Source organism: Ailuropoda melanoleuca, chromosome 3, assembly GCF_002007445.2.
Source record: "Ailuropoda melanoleuca isolate Jingjing chromosome 3, ASM200744v2, whole genome shotgun sequence".
NCBI lineage: Eukaryota > Metazoa > Chordata > Mammalia > Carnivora > Ursidae > Ailuropoda > Ailuropoda melanoleuca.
The window spans coordinates 61,359,709-61,381,648 of record NC_048220.1 but is presented as its reverse complement, the minus strand read 5'-3'; positions in this window follow the sequence as shown (position 1 = coordinate 61,381,648).

The following is a 21,940-nucleotide window of genomic DNA, read 5'->3' as shown; positions in this document are numbered from 1 at the left end:
GATCAGGCTGTTTAGCCATGCTGACACTGCCCCCCGTGCTCAGAGAAGGCTGCCGGGAAGCCCTCTGGCAAGCAGCTCTAGGACAAGAGGGAAGCCGGAACAAGCATCAGGGTCAGGGAGAAGTTCAAGGAGTTTTGACCTGAGAGAACATGGCAAGGTCATGGCACAGAGCAGGAGTCTGCTGAAGAATGGCAGGGGTTACCGGGAAGGGAGGAAAGAGGGAAACAGAAGTTGGATAGAACAAAGGAGGAGAAAAGGGTGTCTCCGGGAGCAAGGAGGTAGAGCATCAAGCACATACAGCATCTTGAAGCAGGGGTGGGTGGGTTCTTTTTTGATAACAGAGCAGCAGTTTAAGAGTGGGAGGATAGGGGCGCCTGGGTGGCACAGCGGCTGAGCGTCTGCCTTTGGCTCAGGGCGTGATCCCGGCGTTCTGGGATCGAGTCCCACATCAGGCTCTTCCGCTGTGAGCCTGCTTCTTCCTCTCCCACTCCCCCTGCTGTGTTCCCTCTCTCTCTGGCTGTCTCTATCTCTGTCGAATGAATAAATAAATAAAATCTTTAAAAAAAAAAAAAAGAGTGGGAGGATAGGTATCGAAAACGAGCTTTTATGTCCACTTGCCCTTCACTTTAGATTTCCTTTCTGGTTGACCCACCTATTTGTGTTTTGTGAAAATAAGCTACTTAGTTAAACGTACACAGACACCCACACAAACACAGACACACACACACAATTTTCATTAATGGAGCCTTGTGAATAATTCACTGTTGGCTTGCTCTTCTTTCTCTCCCTTTAAAAGCAATCAATTTAATTTGGTAGCTTCTGTCCTGAGCCACCGGAACTTTGAGAAGCTGTTGCAACTTTCTTAGAACTCAGACCTCAAAAAGAACCCTTGAAAAGTCCTGCTGTTTCTCTCCTTAACTAGTCACCTCAATCTGAAGAACTAAGGGCCTTTCATTTTGAGTACATCCTGCTGCTTTTTAATAATCTACGAGTGAATTAGGCATTTTCGCCTTCAGGTTACAGCTGTTGTAAAAAATGTTTCCTTCCAATCACGAAGAAAATAGTTTAATACTTTCTGAGACTCTGAGCAACCTATTATATGAAAAAAGTGCACAGTTTCTCATCTAAATTGAATTAACTTCATTTGCAGATATCAGTGTAAAGCTGATTCTGAAAATACTGTTGTTTTTCTTAATTAGAACAAAAACTTAAGAGCACATTTTGCTTGCCAATAGGCCAAGGCAATTTTACTTATTTAAAAAGAATTTTGATATTGTAATCAAGGAACAGCCTTTCCTGTGGTCTGGTTTCTAAGTGCTCACAGTTTGTGCCGATTAAGTAGCAAACCATTTGGTTGCACTCCTTGCCACCGGGGAACTGACAGGACACTAAATATCATTGCAGTGCAGCAAAGCATGGAGATGCTCCGAGGACAGCAGAGCTGAACGCACGAATACAATGCATCAGCTTGGGACTGGATGGCAGAAGGGCGATGAGAATCTGGGAATCAGCAACAGTCTGAAATTGTGCCGTATTTGGATTTGCTCAGTTTTAAGAAAAGTATTTTAGAAAGCAGAGAACTGGTGTGGTGATTTTTTCTGTGCAAGCGTTGAAGGATCAGCTGCTTTAAAAAAAGGTCACATTAATGTGTTGGTGCCCAAACACTTGTAAAAGCCGGACCACCCACGGGGAATGTGTTCTTGTCAGAGCCCCAGTGGAGTGACCTGTGCATCGGAGGGTTTCTGTTGCTGAGGTGATGGGGTGGGAGGCTGGCAGAGATGGCCGCCGTCTGAATTTACAAGAGCCCATCAGGACAGCGGCACAGAAAGGGTGCGTCCCTCAGTGCATTAGAATCAATCCGCTAATTGTTTCAGGTATGGAATTGTGGGGAGGGCGTGGCTTGAAGGGTTGCTCCAAAAGCAGTTCACTTTTCTTTTCCCAATTCTAAAATGCCTTCTGTTCAAAGAGCACTGATACAATGGAAAAATGTTAGGAGGGCAACTAAGAAATCCTGGGACAGAGGATGAGGACAACCGATTGAAATGTTCATGGTTTTGGTGTATTGTAGCGAGAGAGAGTCACCGTCAGTGAGGCGGCCATGGTCCTGTTTTCATCTAGAAATAGCTGTGAACAGATGGGCATAGGTTTAAAAAAAGATAGTGGCTTAAAAATAGAATTTGAACTTTGTGAGTTTTATATGGTAAATTGACAATATTGCAAAAAAATACCAAATACTACCAAAAAATCCTTCAAAGTTATATCTAGACAGACCAAAATATGATCCTCATAGGCTGATGGCAGGGTGCTGTTAGTAAGTGTACAGTGGCCCCCTTGGCCATGAGTGAGCACACGCATTGACAGCCTAAGATGAGGGTGGTCTTGGCCGCACACCAGTGTGATACTAACGACTTGAGAATACTCTTTCTGTAAGGGTGCGTTGGGTGTCGTTTGCCCTCAGTGAATCCTAATGCTTTTCAGGGTTCGGGGCTGCTTCCTTCCACAGCTCCCACCCAGTCCAGGTAAACAGTACCCTCAGGCTTCTCATTAACATTACGGTGTTAGAAACACTTCAGGCCTTCTTAGCTGGGTATCTGTATCTTAAATGCAGACACTTGGAGAGGATATCATTTAATGCAGAGAAATACAACGTTAGTGGTGGCATTCTGGACATGGCCATGCCGGAGGTTTGTTCTGATGGGAGACAAACCCAGTATCCCTCAAATTATTTCATGCCAGCAAACGGCCTACAAGTATAACTGCAGTCTGTCTTTCTATTGAGTGCCAAAGTCCTTCTAATACATTCGTTGTCTCCAAACTTTTTACCAGAACATGCAACTTAGTAAAAATCTATTGTTTTAGACATAGAATTAGCCCATTTACAGATGCTACCTTGTTATATTTTAAATTCAAGTGACTTGTTAAAAGAAGATAACATTAGGTTAGAGACCATTATTAGCACCTTGGGGGAGTCTTTTTGTTTTTTTTTTTTTTTTTTAAGATTTATTCATTTATTTTAGAGAGACCACATGAGCGAAGGTGGGGGGGGTAGGGCAAAGGGAGAAGGACTGAGTGTGGAGTCTGATGTGGGACTCGATCTCATGACCCTGAGATGATGACCTGAGCCGAAACCTAGAGTTGGATGCCTAACCGACAGAGCCACCTAGGCACCCCAGGAAACTCTAGGTAAAGACAATGATAGGCAATATATATGTGATGTCATTTTACTCTGGTTAAAGTCAATATAATACGCTTAGAAGAAGCATCAGATATTAGAGGGTAGTACAGTATACTGAACGCATGATTAAAATAGTATAGCAATATTCTTGCCTTAAGATATGGTTAAAGCAATGTTCTTGCTTTAAGATATGGTTATGGTTCAAATCAGAAAACGACCAACAGCCAAACACCACAACAAAACAAGTCCTTCTGTGATTTCAAATTAGATACTATAATTAAGTGTGTTAAAAATACAAGGTCCTGATTTTCTTTCGCCCATCTCCCTGCTCCTTTCTTGTTTTCTTCTCTCATCATCTGCCCCTTATTGGAATCAGTGAGACACAGTCTGGCAAACCAGGAATGTCATTGCACCATTCCTGCTGCCAAAGAAGCAGCTCCCCACTTTGGGGAGTGATGTAGGGGGCTGCAGCATGCGGTGGTTGGCGGCCTTCCCAACTGTCCCGATCACGGGGAACACGTGGTGGGCATTGATGATCACCGTGCTTGCAGCTTCCTAGCAAATACATTCTGTTGTCTGTTAGCGCTCCACACAGCACCTTTCTGTTGCTACATTGTGAGTGGTCTGTCCTAAAATTCAAGTGAGGCATTTGCCTGGATTTTGTGTCATGTGTGAAGATACATGGCAAATCAAGATCTCATAGGCTTCATAACGAAGATGTTCTGTTAGATAAGAGTCCAGAGCAGCGGGAGAGGGCATGTGAGTTGGGAGGGCCTACCGTACCAGATCTTAGGAGTCTAGGATGCCCAGCAAGGAGACATGGATGTTTTCCCTTGTTCCTGAATAATTCAGTGCACTTCCTCGGGGCCCTTATTTCTTTTCAAGCATGCAGTGGACATCAAAAAACCTTGCTGGAGACGGTTTAAAATTTCTTTCCCAATCAAAATAATCTTATGATTTCAAACCAGGAAAAGAAAAAAGTTGAATAAGGAAGTTGAAAATTGTATTTCACCCAGCCTCGCCTCAGCCCTTTGCATTGAAGTATTTAAAATGGGTGTAGAAAAAAAATGAGAAAAATTGAAAAGGCATTTTTGTTTCAAAAATAAAATACCCACCCCTGAATGTAAACATGAACTATAGTCATAATCTTTTCATATGTTTTTGAATTGTAATTATAAAAATGCCAACTATGGGGTAAATGGTACCAGGAATTAATTAGTTCACACTTTTTAATGTTTGTAGTTTCTTTCATTCGAGGAGCACCACACCTGCCTAAGCTAGAGATCCACCCCCAAACCTGTGCCCACACATACACAAATGAAACCTTTACTAGTTAAGTCCACTAGTTCTAGTCCAACTGGCAGACAATGGAGTTAGAGATCAGCGGCCTAGTCTGCTCTGGTCATCTCCCTCCCAGGGTCATTTGCTTGGCAGGAGGACAATGCTAGATACACGCTAACAGGGTTAATTGCAGCCACACATAGGTTTTCTTTTTGGATGAGAGGGCACCTTAAAATTGATCCACGTACTGTCGAGGGACTCATTCTGGGCTTCCTTTCAGCCCGGCCGCACCCCGTGACAGGCTGCTGCTACCTACCGGCCCTCGGACACACCCGCCTGGCTTTGCAGGAAGTGTGGGAACAGGCGCAGAGCCGGGTCAGAGGGCACGGAGCCAATGTCGCTACATGCACGTCTCCGCTTTTGTGCTGGCCCTGGCGTCGTCCTACTTTATGCAGATTCCACCTCTGCGAGATCCAGATTGTGCCATATGGGATTCCTGTGTATTACTAGCGAGGACACATGCCTGTGGGAACTATTCTAATGAAGGACCAACCCGGGCACTGCTGCCTGAACACTTGCTTTTCCCAGGAGAATTTCTGTAAGGGGGGCTGCGGGGTGACGTCTGGGGGCAAAGACATTCTCAACGTCTGGGAAAAGAGTTGTGTGTCTGGTTCTTTACAGAGTGTGTGTACGGAGATAGGAAGTTTTAGGGTTGAATTTTCTGAAGCAAATATTTTTTTTTTACTTTGTTTTGTTTGTATTCCTTTTCCTTATTTTTACTCCTCTCTTCCCTTTGTTCTTTTATTACCATTATTGTGTGTGTGTTTGTGCGTGTGTGTGCGCGCGCGCGAGCATGCGCTCGCACGCGGTCTTGTGTGTTTGCCTTATCACTTCTGATGTTTGCTTTCCTTCTATCTAATTATGCTTAATTTTAAAATGTCATGCTTGGATTTTCTCTCTGATAGATTCTGTTGCTTATCTGTTGTTTCAAGTCACATTTCCTTTGCAGAGTCTGCATTCCTTGATCAACCCTCATGTATTTCGAAGCTGTACCTCTTCCTCTCTTCCTTCTATGGGTTACAACTTTGTACATTTCCATTCCTCAGCATCAGTGCTCTCTCTCTTCCTTTTTCCCAAACCCTGTTGTTTATAACTGTTGTATGGTTTCACTTAATTATTTTTTGATGGAGGCATTCATTTTAGTTACTGAATAAAAATAAAATCAAAAGATGTTCTTTTTTGCCTTTTCCCCGTTTTCTTCTCAGTCTTCTTTACATCCTTGCTCCATTTTTAAGACATTTCACCTTTCCATCCATCTTTCTAATCCCAGAAGAATTCTTGCTTTCTGTTGCATGGATGCATTCGTATTTAAATCCCAATTTCTCTCTACCCCCCCTTCTTATATTCTCTCCTCTTTTTAGTTCAAGTGAAGATTTTATTGATTGCAGATTTTATTTTGCTTTGTCTAAAGAGTTATTACCCTCTGTATAATGCTATTACTTTTCAGAGCTTGAGATTGAGTCTTACATAGTCAAAAAGATACATAACTTGAAGTCAGATGATCTGGGTAGAGACCTGACCTAATCTCTTGTCATAGGTTCACTCATGTCCCTTATTCACTCACTCATTCATTACTTACTGAATTTATTAGACATCCTCAATATCTAGTCTGTGCCACCATGGTCCTGGGTAAATACCTATTCACTCGTGCCTATGATAAGCCTGATCTCAGAAGTCTTCATTTGAAATAATCTTCTAGACTGATTGACTCATTTTGGGGGGCATTCAGGCTTTCTTCAACAAGGACAATTATGCACCATGACCATTTTTCCAATGACAACTTTTCAAGTTGTGAATAGAAAAAAATATTGAGAGCTAAGACCTACAAGGTTTCCTCTGGCTTACATTTTACAACTTCAATTGAATGGCTCAGTGTCTGTTTTCATATAACCTTGGTCTTTCATAAAGACATAGCCCTGGAGTTAGTTTCACTTGTATTTATAGCTGGAGGTGAATTGATAAGTAGGGCTTCTCTTTCCTGTGGATGGGACGTTTTAACAGGTGCTGAGGAGCTGCTTGGCTTCTTATACTGGTACTCCACAGTTAGAAATTCATTCCTTTAGCTTATGAAATACTTTTATGTTAAAATATAAATACTCCTGGGATGGTAATATATCCAGTCATTAATGCCTTGTAAGATCTTTCCCCTTAAAGGATACATTTTGATAGCCAGAGGAAGCCTGCTTTAGGGGGAAAACTAGAAACTGCAGGGTAGTTTTATAGTACTAAAGATACAGGAACTGTGTGTTTTGCTTATTATCAGCCCTACTACAGAAGCACCTATTTGCCATAGAATGAAACTTCTCATCACCCTTCACTGTCACAGCGTTTAGAGGTCTTATTGAGCCATCATAATTTTTGATAGGGCCTCCTTTGACTTCCAAAAATATCCCAACTTGATGAAATATATAGTCATCCTATTTCTAAGAAACAGGTAGGCAGAGGAGATAAAAAAGAAAAATTTAAGAATGGCATTCCTTTTATTGCTTTAAAAATGTACTTTATTATTTACTTATTATTTTCTTTGTATTTTATGTTATTGCTTTATTTACTTATTGTGTATTTATTGCTATATTTTTCATTTTTTTCAATTGGTATCTTTGATTCTTTATTCATTATCATTACTGCTTGGTGTAACTTTGGGCACCTTTTCCTATTCTGACCTAAGAACAGACATAGTCCTTTAATTCTCTGATCTGATGTCCTGTGAAGGGCTGAGGCATGGTCTTAGACCTAACTTGGTTGAAACATATATTCTATAAGAATAAAAATAAAGCCTTTATTCATGTTGTAAAATCAAGAACAGGAGATTGTTAAACTTTGGCATCAGCCGTTTATAGACTGTATGACTTTAGACAAGTTACATAACCTTCCTGAGCCTTGATTTCCTCTTCTATAATGTAGGGGTAATACTATTATCCTGTCAGGGATATGGTGAGAATTAAATGAGATCATGTATACAAAAGGCCTTGACACAGAGAAGCAGAACAAAAATATATGACCTCCTTTTCTTGTATGTATGGTATCATTTAAAATAGGTTATTCTTGGGGCACCTGGGTGGCTCAGTCAGTTAAACATCTGCCTTTGGTTCAGGTCATGATTCCAGGGTCCTGGGATCGAGTCCCACATCGGGCTCCCTGCTCAGTGGGGAGTCTGCTTCTCCCTCTCCCTCTGCTGCTCCCTCTGCTTTTGTCCTCTGTCTCTCTCTGTCAAATAAATAAAAAATTAAAAAAATAAAGTAGATTATTCTTCAAAGACGTGATCTCTAAAGAATGACATTATTATACCTTAGTTTATTAGTGCAAATATCCAGGTTCTTTAGGGGATTACCTCCTTGGTGCTGGTCTATTTCTGATTCTCTTTTCTATTGTTACAGATGTCCCTCTAAGATATTCAGGAGACATGGAGGTATTCTTTCAAGTTCCATCAGGAAGCAGTGTTACTGAAAGTCAGTTTTTGGCCAAAAGCACAGATTTGCCCAGATTTTCAAGGAAATGGTGATTAAAATAGAACAGCCATCATTTCAATTATGTTTAAAAAAAAAGAAAAAGAAAAAGACTTGAGTTTCAAATAACTTTCAGGATCTCTGGGAGTGCCCAGTGAGGCTCTCATAGCTTCTTGCGGTTTGTAAAGCTCACTGGTAGATTTTCAAACCAACAAGTAATCCCTTTGTTATCTCTCCCATTACCATGGCTGCATATCACTCCATCTTCCATCAAGGATTTTGGAGAGAAAAAAACCAAACTTTTTTCAGTTTCCTCCTTAAAAAAAAGTTAATTAAAATGTAATATGGAGAGTGTTTTAAAATTTTTACTTGGACTCAAAACTCATGTCAATGTGATTATGTAATTTCAATTTAATTTAGATTCCCAGAAGTATTAGAAAAAAAATTCTCACCTGAATTGAATTTTGCTTCCTTTTGTTATTTACTCAAACATGTTGTTGAAGGCATTATCGTATTATAGTATGATGATTTAAAAAAATATATATTTAGGGTAATACCATGATTCAACCTAGATTGGGTGACATGTGAAGAAGATTTGGGCAAGTCCCAATCCTCTTCCTTGACAGAAGAAAAATAATTTGTAGCATAGAAATGGGATTGCTTCTTCCTATATCACCTACATCACTGAAATACTTAAAAAGGTAGTCTGCATGCAACAGGGTATTTCTTTGGCTCGTCTGATGTTGGTTATTGGGCTAGCTCTTGTAGTTGTAATTTAGTTGAAAGCCAGAGTGAAGTAATTTATTTTATCTCAGGAGCTTGCACGAATGGGTACAGACACCTAACAGATCTCCTATACACACCAGGCTGGACCAGTACTTGTACCATAAAGGTGACATTTGTGTTCATCCTTTCAAAAGAGGATTCTAAGCCCTGATTGTCCATTGCCAAAGGTGATAAGCTACTATAGAGACTCAACTCAGAGAGTCACTAATCCCCATAAAAGGCCAGCAGATGAAGAAGAGAGGTTAAGGTCATTGACTAGAAGCTATACTGTTCTTTACTGATATATGGAATGTTGGCTGAAGAAAGTTCTTTTATTTTCAGAACTACTCTGCCAAGGGAGAAAGCATGAACTTGCTACTAGAATAATAACCTTGTTTGAAATACCACTAAGCTATTTTTTGGAGTAGTCCTCTAAGAACGAAGTGTGCTTTGTGACTTTTCCGTGGTCACTTTCTTTGTCATCTCAGATTTGTTGAGCTGCCACATGTGCGCTCACATGCCCTGTGTGTATGGGTAAGAGATACTTCTCTATTCAAAAGAATAGGTCAACTTTGCTCGCTGATTCTGTGGTAGCTTATATGTTAGTATATCCGCTTCTTCATTTTCCCATATAGGAAGACTGAAATCATTTGACCAAGGTGAAGCCTTAAAAACACTTTTATTCTTTAAACAGAAACGGAACTCTCCTGCTGTTTCCACTTTTAATGTGTAAGGAATGAGAGCCTTCTTGAATACTGGCTTTAGTCAATCACATGTTTGGAGGGGCTTAAGGACCCACTGAGACGGCACTATTCTGGAAACACATTTTACACAAAGTGTGACTTACAGTTCCCCAGTGTTTGTTCTCTAGATTGCGTTAGAAAATGAGCTAGGCCATGGTAGGTACAGAATATAGGTAAGAGATAACCTCGAAACATTTACCTAACAAGGCCTTGGCTGGTACTGAACACAGATTTTTTTTTTTTAATCCTCAAATGTTATCTTTCATTATTAAAGACATTAGACTATGATAGATACCAATGACACATACTGTTACTATAATGGCAGTATGCATTACTGAGCCCCTTCTAGCCTAGCGCACTTTGCTTCCTGCAAATATTCTGTATTGCTTTTGACAGTGATTCTTGATGTAGCCAATTCTGACCAATAAGGCAAGTAGGTTAGTTATTTGTGAATTTAAGTCACATTAATACCTTCAGATCTGTGATACAATGATGTTTGAGTCAAGTTGCATTTCAAATATAGTTGTGTAACAAATGACCACAAACCTAGTAGCTGAAGATAACAACTGTTTTTAACCTAAAACAGTTACCTAACAGTTCTATAGGTCAGAAGTCTGTCGCCCAAGACTGGGTTTTTTGCTCAGGGTCTCACAAGCCTAAAATTAAGGGGTTTGTGTGCTGCCTTCTTCCAAGCTTATATGGTTGTGGCAGAATTCAGTTACTTGTGGTTATGGGACTGAAGGTGATATTTCCTTGCTGGCTGACAGCTGGAGGCCGCTTTCGGATTCCTAGAGCCCCCCACATTCCTTGCCACATGGCCGTCTGTCTTCAAACCAGCAATAGAGAATCTATATTGTGTTAGATTCCTCTCATATTTTGAATCTCTCTCTCTCTCTTTTTTTAATGAAAAGCTCTATCCGTTTTTTAAGAGCTCGCTTGATTGGGTCAGCTCCACTCAGGTTCGTATTTTCTAGAGTCAACTGATTTGGGAATTAATTACGTCTGCAAAAGCCCTTCGGAGTTCAGTAATTCTCCTCTCTCATCTGTAGTTTAGATTTTTGGGTTTAGCTTTTTGTGGTTCTGGTTACCCATGGTTAACTGTGGTGGGGAAGCAGATCATCTTTCTGACGAATCATCAGAAGGTCAATAATAAGCTAACTATGCCGGAATGCCTACGTCATTCCCCTCGCTCCACCTCCATGTAGGCATTTTATCATCTCACATCACCAGGAGAAGGGTGAGTACAATAAGGTATTTTATAAGGGGTACCTGGGTGGCTCTGGCGGTTAAGGGTCCAACTCTTGGTTTTGTCTCGAGTTGTGATCTTGTGGGTTGTGCAATCGAGCCCCATGTCGAGCCCCATCTTGGGTTCCGCGCTCAGCAGGGAATCAGCTTGGGGATTCTCTCCCTCTGCTCCCACTTGCGCGTGTGCTCTCTCTCTCTCTCTCTCTCAAATAAATAAATAAATAAATCTTTTTAAAAAAGATACTTTGAGAGACTATGAGAGTGAGAGACCACATTTACATAATTTTCATTGCACTGTATTGTTATAATTATCGTACAGACAGTGCATGAATCATGATTGTTTGACCTAGTGATTTTTCAACTTTACAGTGGTGTGGAAATGATAAGCATTTAGTAGAAACCGAACTTCGAATTCTGTGTTACGATCTTTTCCCCGGCCGGTGATACACAGTGCAGTACTGTGCCGTGAGGCTGGGCAGCAGCAACGAGCCACAGCTTCCAATCAGCCCCACCAGCTGGAGGGTAGACAACCCATACACTTATAACCATTTTGTACCCTACCATACGGCACCTGCATTACAGTAGTCGATTACATAAGCTGTTCATCGCTTTATTATCAAATAGGCTTTGCGTAGATGATTTTGCCTACCTGTAGGCTAATGCAAGTGTTTGAGCACATTTAAGGTAGGCTAGGTTAAGCTATGATGTCAGGTGTGTTAGGTGTGTTAAATGCATTTTCAACTTATGATAGTATACTTGAATGTAACCCCATCATAAGTGAAGGGATATCTGTGGTTTGTTATTAGTTATTGTTGTTAATCTCTTACTTGGCATAATTTGTGAATTAAACTTGATCATAGGTATGTATGTATAGGAAAAAAGATAGTATATATAGGGTTTGGTACTGTTTTCATTTCAGGTGCTCACTGAGGGTCTTGGAATATATCCCCTTTGGATGAGGGGGAACTACTGGGTTAGTGTTTGATTACTTGGAGAAGGGTGTCTATGCCAGGGAGTAGAAATTTTGGGGTCCATCTGAGAGTTCTGCTTAGCTCAACGAGAATACTATTCTTTTATTTATTTATTTTTTATTTATTTTTTTAAAAAGATTTTATTTATTTACTTGACAGAGATAGAGACAGCCAGCGAGAGAGGGAACACAAGCAGGGGGAGTGGGAGAGGAAGAAGCAGGCTCGTAGCGGAGGAGCCTGATGTGGGGCTCGATCCCACAATGCCAGGATCACGCCCTGAGCTGAAGGCAGATGCTTAACCGCTGTGCCACCCAGGCGCCCCAAGAATACTATTCTTTTAAATCTGAGTTAGTGGGATTAATTTAACTATATTATTTTATTATTTAACTATATATTATTTAAACTATAGAAAGAGTCTAGTAATAACAAAAGAATTTGGCCTTTGCCTTGATGATCGACATCAAAGAAGTTAATGTCACTTTCTTTAATCTTATATAGTCCAAAAGAATCCTGCCAGTTTGGTTCAGTACTTTTATTGCTATAGACATAAAAATGAATATAAAGATATACATTTTATATCCTTGTAGGGGACACACCTAATATATTGTCTAAACTGAAACCAAAAGTGCAGTGATCTGCGTAAATCAAGCAACATTTAGTACTTGCTGTGTTTTAGGCACAGTCCTGGATGATGGAGACCGAAACAGGGTGCTGTATCTCAAGCTAATTTCTTATATTTCAGTTAAAGGATCAAAGGCATTTTTATGACATTCTAATTTATGTGCAAGGATAAGCAAGCAATATTAATTAATGTTTTGAATGTTTTCATAAGGGAAATATACTTCAAATGATACTTAATAATTTGGCAATACTACAATGATTAATACAGAGTGGGTCAGCACAGGAATGTAGGCAGATCAATAGGACATAATTAAAAGCCCAGAAAAATCAGAAACATCCTGATATATATATATATATATATATATCCTGATATATATATATTTTATATATGTATGACTTTATATATATGACTTTAATATAGTTTTAATATATAATACTGAAATTACTTCTGAAATTTTGAAATTTGAAATTACATTTGAAATTACTGATATGTTATGAGAATTGTGAACTATTTGGGAAAAAATGGAGCTATATTTCTTTTGCATCAAACATATAAAAATCAATTCCAGATGAAAAAATGTAAAGGTTAACAATGAGAACTTAAAATTGTATGAGAATATCAGATGCATATTTGTATTATTTGAGGGCAAGGAAAATCTTATGCATGATCCCTAAGTAGATGCCAACACAGAAGTTGATAGATTTAACTCCATAGCAAACTCTTCTGCAGATCAGAAAACATCTTAAATAAAATAGTAGGGTAGGTTATGAAATAAGAAAAAATGTTTCCACACATATGGCAGAAAGTTAATACCACTGCTGCATAATGAGCTTTTACAAATCAATGAGTAAAACAGTTCAGGAAGAAAAAAAGCAAAACAAGTAAGTAAGAAATTCAAAATGAAGAAATACAAATGACCTCCCTCAAAAGAAAAAAAATGCTCAAAGTCACTAATAATCAAAGAAATTAAAACTAAAACAAAGAGATGTAATTGTAACCTAAAAAAACTGGCAAAAAAGGTTTGCATATTAAATGTTGGAGAAAATGTGGGGAAATAGGCATGCAGACCTTTTGGAAACTAATCGATTTGTAGAAAAGTCCTGAAAGTATGTACAGTCTTTTACCCGGAATTCAGTTTTTATTAATATATCTTTCAAGATAGCTAAGAATAAATACAAAGATTTAATATTTATTACAGTATTACTTATAAAAATTAGATCTAGTCTAAACATCCAGTAATATGTCATGGTAACTTTAAAATATGGACTATTATAAAATATTTTGAATTACTTCATTTTGTTTTTTATTTACTTATTTTTAAGTAGTCTTCTTGCCCAGTGTGGAGCCTAGTGCAGGGCTTGAACTCACAACCCTGAGATCAAGACCTGAGCTGAGATCAAGAGTCAGATGTTTAACCTACTGAGACAATGAGGCGCCCCTTTAATTATTTTATGAAAGAATATTTCATTCTCTGTTAATTACACATGAAATTTAAAATAAAATATTTTCCTTATTATATATAACTACTTCCCCCCATATATATACGTTAATTTTGGGGATATATGGATATAAAATTGTTTATATATGTAAGATTTTTATGCAGTAATTGTGTGTGTGTGTGTATATATGTATATATATGTGTGTGTGTATATATATATATATGTGTATATATATATATAAGCAGTTTTATATTTATATATCCCAAAAGTTAACAATTTAGTTGTGTCTAAATTTTGGGATTATAGGTAATCTAAATTTTATTTTAGTTGGTTTTTATTTTCTAGATATTCTGTGATAAACGTGTTATTTTTAATGATCCATTTCCCCCTTATTACCGATAATTTTAATACCCAAAATAAGCTGGCAGTGGAACATAGCACAAAGAGAACACAGTTTGGAATGTGGTGGACCTGCATTTGAATCCTGGCTCACAGGTCCCTCTTTATCCGGTGGGATGATGGTCCAGGATCAGGTGTTTGCCCTAATCCAGTCAGCTGTGGCAGAGGAAGCAGCGTCATATGTTCTCAATCTGGCTGCCTCAGGACTAGCTGTCAGCACAGACTGTGAGCATTATAACAGTCTGGGGGACATGGCACACTAAACAATGAACTATAATACAGCAGGAAGGGGTAATCTTTCGGATTAATTAAAGTGCTATGGACTCATGGAGAGGGGGTATAAGACTCCTGAGAAAATACCACTGAAAAGGTGACTCTCCAATGATCTTTCTAGACAGTAAAATTTACTAGCTGGTGAAGAGGAAGTAAGGCAGGTAGAATGTAATAGAAACAGAAGAGGCATCATGGCAAGAGAGTGGAGGCATGAAAATGCTGCGTATTTGGAGAACAGTGGGCAAAATGGTTATTGGAGAGAGGCGTGCATGCAGAATAAGGCAAGAAATGCAGGTGAGAGCTAGCTGGATCCTGACTCTGAATATTTAGGGCCATCACTTTTGCCAGTTTGTTGTTTCTGAAAATGATATTTCAATATAAAAAAATCCCCTGCTATCATTTAGGGATTTTCAGCCCTGGCAGCACTTTAGGAATCACTTTGGGGCCTTTAAAGAAGGGATGCCTGGGGCCCCAACCTGGATCCCAAATCCAAGTTTCAGGGGACTGGGCTTGAGTGTGTGTTAAGAGCATTGCTGGGTGATTGAAGGGGTGGCAAAGAAGGTCAAGAGCCATTGTTATAAACTATGTTATTTCACCTGTCTTCTGTTTTCTGTATAGTCTCTAACTCTCTCTTTTGGTTTCAGGCTATTTATTTTTTATTTTTATTTATTTATTTTTTTAGATTTTATTTATTTATTTGACAGAGATAGAGACAGCCAGCGAGAGGTAACACAAGCAGGGGGAGTGGGAGAGGAAGAAGCAGGCTCCCAGTGGAGGAGCCCGATGTGGGGCTCGATCCGAACTCCAGGATCACGCCCTGAGCTGAAGGCAGATGCTTAACGACTGAGCCACCCAGGCGCTCCGGTTTCAGGCTATTTAAAAACAGACGCCAGGCTCTCTTGGTATAACTAGATTATAACCAGAAAAGCTTATGCTTTTCTAAGACTGTGGAATCCACTATGTAACTTTGAGAGCTTGATAACTCATCTCTACTTGTAATAGTTTCATCACATTCCACTTTCTTTATGGTTTGCAACTGTTATCTCAAAGATAAACTCATCAAGAAGTTTCTCCCACCTTTAAAACTTTGTCCCAGAGCCATGCTGCTGAGCCTCTCTAATTGCCCTCCTGGGCAGGCATCTCTTTCCTACTGGCTCTTAGTTCAACTCTGCAGCCCTTTCCTGCTTTTCTTGGTTATGACCAATCATCAATGGACTCTTCCTTTTAGGATCTTTACCTCTCAGATGATTCTTTCCACTAAAGTGGGTATAGCTTTTCTCTAATCTTTTTATAGGGCACATTTTTCAAAGACTGTCATTTACTCTGAGAACATTTATTTTTCCTTATAATTGTCCATATCAGTATCCCTATTGTTATTGTTTTTTTTTCCCCTTCGACTGACAACTCCAGGCATTCTTTATTACCAAATTATTTCTGAATATGGCAAACATGGAAGGATTCAAACTCTTTAACAGTGCTACTTTTAAAAAAGAGTGCTGGTAAGATGCAGATTTTTTTTTTAGTTACAGTGAGAATTAGCCAGGTTTTCTCACCTCTAATGCCTCCTAAGTGAATTGGGATTCATTAATATAAAAGGTACCAACCATGGCCCCATAGTCCTAGAACTAATGAGCACATAATAAATCCCAGCTCTCTTCAGCAAACTCTGAATGACACAGGCTAAAGAAACATGGTCTTTCAATCCATCAATTTCTATCTTACCTTGATAGCAGTCATGAATGCCTTCCAATGCCAAAGCAGGGCAGAGTTGTAATTCAAAAAGAGTGAGATTTTTAAACCTTGAAAAACCACTTTGGATTTATGGTCAAGAATCAAAATTTTATTCCTTCTTCCAAGCGGGGAACTCTCAAAAAAAGGGGGGGGGAAGGTGGCATATGGAGCTTACCTGCCTTGTTTTCACAGGTATGCAACGAGCTGTAATGTTCTTTTATGGGCCTCAAATGCATCAACCCAAACTTTTTCAGCTTTGAGACTCTTAATCTATAAATATTCAAGAATCACTGTTAGCTCAGTTTGCCTAAACGGGAGTTTGTCATCCCAACTGCCAGTTGAGTGGATAATGAGGACGATTTCTCTCATCCGGTTAATTACTCTCCGCAGACTGGTTGTGCTCTGCTTCTTCAGATTTTTGTCTTGGCCCTTCTGAAGTCTTCACTGCATTCTCAGTGTTGGGGATTTCTATAACCCTCATCTCTTTTGTCATTTAATGTTATCTCCTGGTGTCTTCTGAAAAAGAGTGATCATCCCTGGGAAGCTAAATGCTGTCTTTTGGATGGTAGGAAACCTATACTTAAAGGGCTGTTTTAAATTTTCCTATCAGCTGAAGACATGTTCCTGATTTTCTGTGCAAACATGATTAAATGTTCAATTTATAACTTAATTTAGGAATACATTATGTAATCTACACTTATAGAATGTAATGGAGCAAATACAGTTTTTTCCAGAACTGAAGTGAAGTGAAACTAAAAACGTTCAGTAGTTTAGCCTACTGTTAGAAATAGAAAGAATTTTCCTACTTGAGGAAAATAACAGCCCATTGTGGACTGACGTTTGGATAGCTATTACACAGGAATAGGCAATCAGTTAAGAGATCAAAAGCTCTTTTAAAATGCTTCTACCCACCACCGACTTTTGATAACCTTGAAGGGGTGATCAGAATGAAACGAAGCAATTAAAAATTAACATCATATTTTTAATTAAAAAAATTGGCTATGGAAAGGGAAAATATATTAAAGCATCAATGTAGGATGATTGTGATGCCAGAATAGTCAGAGACCATCCAAGTCAGCCCTTCCATTTCTTGAAGAGACCAGGCCATGAGGGACTTCCTCAGGGTTCCACCAGGAAGTCGCTGATAACAAGCCTCCATTTTCTCAGTATTAGAGATGAAAGTGGAATTGGGGACATGTGTCCTACATGCCTTTTGGTAAATGCTGAATCTTTTCATTTTTTCATTTTTTCTTGAAGAGACCAGGCCATGAGGGACTTCCTCAGGGTTCCACCAGGCTGATAATAAGCCTCCATTTTCTCAGTATTAGAGATGAAAGTGGAATTGGGGACATGTGTCCTACATGCCTTTTGGTAAATGCTGAATCTTTTCATTTTTTTTTTTTAATATGGGAAACTCTCTCTCTCTATATATATATACACACACACACTATATATACATATATATATAATACTATAAAAGTTATATAGTATATGAGAAATATGAGTATATAGGAGAAGTATATGAGGTGACCATTGATCTAATTAGTTAATTAGATCTAATTATCACTAACTATAGTTTCTGAAGTGATTCTCACTGATGCTGCATGCATGTTTTGAAATACCATAGTCTAGGGGCGCCTGGGTGGCTCAGTCGGTAAGCGTCTGCCTTCGGCTCAGGGCGTGATCCCGGCGTTCTGGGATCGAGCCCCACATCAGGCTTCTCCACTAGGAGCCTGCTTCTTCCTCTCCCACTCCCCCCCTGCTTGTGTTTCCTCTCTCACTGGCTGTCTCTCTGTCAAATAAATAAATAAAATCTTTAAAAAAAATACCATAGTCTAATAAAAGCAGTAATTTACATGATATTGTTGATGAAGAAGGTAACATAGAACTAACTTACACATGTCTAGATCCATGTTTTCAAAATTGTATCCACTGAGATGGCAGTGGTTGTCTCAGAAGAAAGGGTCCCTGATGGAATAAGTTTGGAATCCCTTACTTAAAGAAAGTTTAGGAAGATTCTTTCTTGTAGGACTACTTAGAGCCTGTAATAATCTAATGAGCCCTGTGAATCCTCCCTCCCATAAACTATATAATATTTCTCAAATATATTTGTCCATGGAGCTCTGTTTTTTCTTTACTAGATGACTATTAACATTCTACCAGAATGCTTGTGTTTTGAGAAACACAGTTTAGACATGTCGTTCTAAAATGTCTCTTTCACTTTTTCTGAAACTCAGTTTTTTGTGTAACTCAATTCTAAATATTTATGTTGACACTTATGATCTCAATTTAAAATTTCTTAGAGTTCTATTACAAGGAGAATATCATCCAGATGGGCTCTGTGACTTGCTGTTTGGCTCTCTGTTCTCCCTACTCCATTTGTCCAGAAATCTCCCTTGACATCCTGCTCTCCCCAGCCCCAGGGGACCTTCTTTCATTCCACTTACCATGGGTGTTACCGTTGTTTGTTTGGACTGAGAGCTCCTTGAGGTCGGGGGCCATGCTGTATTCTTTACATTCCCATTTTCTAGCACAAGGCCTATTGTTTATTAATTCAGCAAATATTTTTTTGACACTGCAAACAAGACAGAGAAGAACTCAGCCTTTTTAGAGTTACGGTCTATTGGGGGAGAGAAAGAAGCAATTGCCATACGATCTGAAAAATGCTCTGGTAGAAGGACTGCGGACTGTTCTCAGAGAGACACTCTAGGGAAGGTTTCCTGAGGGATTGATACCTATTTTGAGACCCGAAAAAATGAACAGGAGCTAGTGGAACGGTACACGTGGTAGTCTTTCGTGGAATACTCATTGGAAGAATTAATGTATTCCTGGAGGAAACAGAAGCTTGATCACCTTATTTTTGGAACTCTTCTTTGTCCTTTTATCAGAAGCAATTTCTTTTCTAATTGTTCAAATTATTCAATCTGTTTTTGAAGTTTCATGAAGGTTTTGGAGACATCCTTAAGAGGTTTACTTTTGCATATATTTTATTGTACTCACCATCTTATTGCTATTACTGCTGGGATTCATTTCAAATTTTTATCAATACTGTGTGGGGTTTTTTGGTACATACTTTCTGTGCAAGATAACTTTTATAACATTTACAATTAAAATTTTATGCATAGAAATGACATAAAGCAGTGAAATATATACATCCATCATGTGTCTGCATCAAAGTATATTTTACAGATAACTAACTTCTTTTATACTGATTTCAATCATTACTATAATGCTCAACAAGTTTTCAGAGTCCTTTTGCATATATTATCTCATTTGAAATGATAAATTCTCAAGATTTTCAATCAGTCATTAACTCCCCAAGCAGCCCTGCAGAGTAGACAGTACCAGCATTGTCTCTTTCTAAGTAGCCCCACCTCCATGGACTCAGAAGAAACTGAGTCAGAAAGATGACAAATAATTAGTCTGGCCACCAAGTGGTATTATAAAGGGCACTTAGCTGTTTTTGGATTTCCAAACATTTATTCATTTTGTTTCTTATGTAAATTTGGCAGGTTTCTTTATCTCTTGGATAAGCACTTCATTGTAGAGAGCCTTGTGAATTGCTTTTGGTCATCTTACATGAGAAATTATTTGTGCTTAGAGAAATAATAATTTATGCTTTACTTCACGGACCACATAATGCCTAGGGTCTTTAGAAGGGTTGTCTGAGATGAGTTTTAGTTTTGAGTTCCTGGCACTTTCATATTCGTTTGCAGAGACAGTTCAAAATGCTTAAGCTATGTAGCTATCACTATTCTGATGCCATAAGCCAGTGTAGAATGCCTGAACACACAACGTTTTGTCATTGGTTGTGTCTTTTATGTTTTCTTAGCCTAGGTACCAAAGTGCCCTTCAGTGGCTGGAAAGTGACTGCAGGGATTGGCCTCAATCAGAGCTAGATTTTTTTTTCTTAATACTAAAATAGGAATCTTTTGTTAACCAGTGATTGCCTGTAAGTATAGCAGGAAGAAAAGACCATGGTGTAGGTGACTCTTTGGAGGTTAAAAATGACCAGATAAAGTGGTCAGAAGACTGCATTGAATTTAACTTGCCTAGTTCCGCCCCCCCCCCAGTTATAGGTTTGAATATTCAAAACACCTTTTTTTTTTTTAAATCTAGAGATCATTCATTCATCTACTGAAGCTAATGGGGATGTAGCTAAGAGCAAGAGTAGGCGGAGAAATTTTTGAAAAGCGAACATAGAGGCCAAAATGTCTTTGCATTATATTTCACATGTTAAAGAGAAGAAGAATGCATCATCATTTAGATCACTTAATTCCAAAGCCAGGTTGTTGGTTTTCTAGCCAAGTAGAATTTGAATTTAGATATTCAAGTTATTATGGGACACAGGAATATTGGTAGCAGTAAGTAGGGACAGCTGAAAGCCGAAAGAGATAAACATAAATAAATAACTAAATAAAAATCAGATATAGGGAATTAAAAAAAAACTATGTGGAAGAATTTCTTTTCAGAGCAAATAAACTCAGTGTTAATAGCCAAGACGAGTCACTGCACAATAATTGATGTTTATTTTGAGGCTCCAAATCATCAATAAAATGATGACTACATCAGTATAATCAATTTGAGAAGGTAAGGAAGTATGAAGTACATTTCAGAAGGAATTTTTTAAAAAGAGTTGAAGTCAACCAAAAAAAGTTTTGATATTAGGCTCACTTGTGTAGAAAAACTTATCCCCCATCAGTGCTAAAAATAAGAGGCTACTATACTTTGTAAAGTAGCTAGGGTCTTCATAATGGGGTTGAAACTTCTCCTAGACATTTAAGTTTTATTTTTTTTAAAGATTTTATTTATTAATTTGAGAGAGAGAGAGCACGTGCGCGCACATTAGTTCATGAGGAGGGGGAGGGGCTGAGGGAGAGGGACAGACTCCCTGCTGACTGTAAAGCCTGAGGTGGGGCTCAGTCCCAGGACCCCAAGATCATGACCTGAGCCGAAGTCAGATGCTTAACCGACTGAGCCACCGACGGACCCCCAGACATTTGTTTTGAAAAATAATATTGAAAACCCCCAAATTTAGAGGCTTTATTTCCTGAGTGATCTTGTGATAGGAAAGAGAGATCATAGTAGCTATTCCTTTTTAATCATTTGCCCTTTCATTTGTTTTGTTTATGGAGACTCTTATCTCCATGCCCTCCATTGTTTTTGTTTACGGAGACTCTTGTCTCCATGCCCTCTTCACTTCGGAGAGCTATTTAATGTCTGTCAAATGTCATGTTGCATGTTATAATAACACCACATGGTTATATGTAACGCCATAAAGTATCTGTATGTGACATCTAGTCATAACTATGACAAAGAGGATGATCAGATTCCATTATATATTTTAAGAATCTATGTGATATTTACATAGGCTACTTCCATACTCATCTCTGTGGTGCTAATTTTTAAAATCATCTTTCTTCTGTCTTTTCCTTCAAATTAACCATTACATGGAAGAAAGATAATGCAAAACAAAAATTATGTTTTGCAGAGTTAAAGATATATTCTTTAAAAATCTCAAACATTTCCTATTAGAGCACTGGTGGTCATTGCATAAATTCTAGACGATCTGAAACAAATTATTTGTAAACGTATAGTAATGCCTCCCAGGCATGCTATTTTAGAAAATCTGCATGAAAAATTTACAAAACAAGTATAAATCTCTATTTACACTATTATTTTTTGGTGGAATAATATCAGAACAAGATAATATATTAAAGTAGGAAATATTATTGAACAAAGTGAAAGAAAAGAGAAACTTCTGAAGTAAAGAAAAGAGGAAAAAGTTGT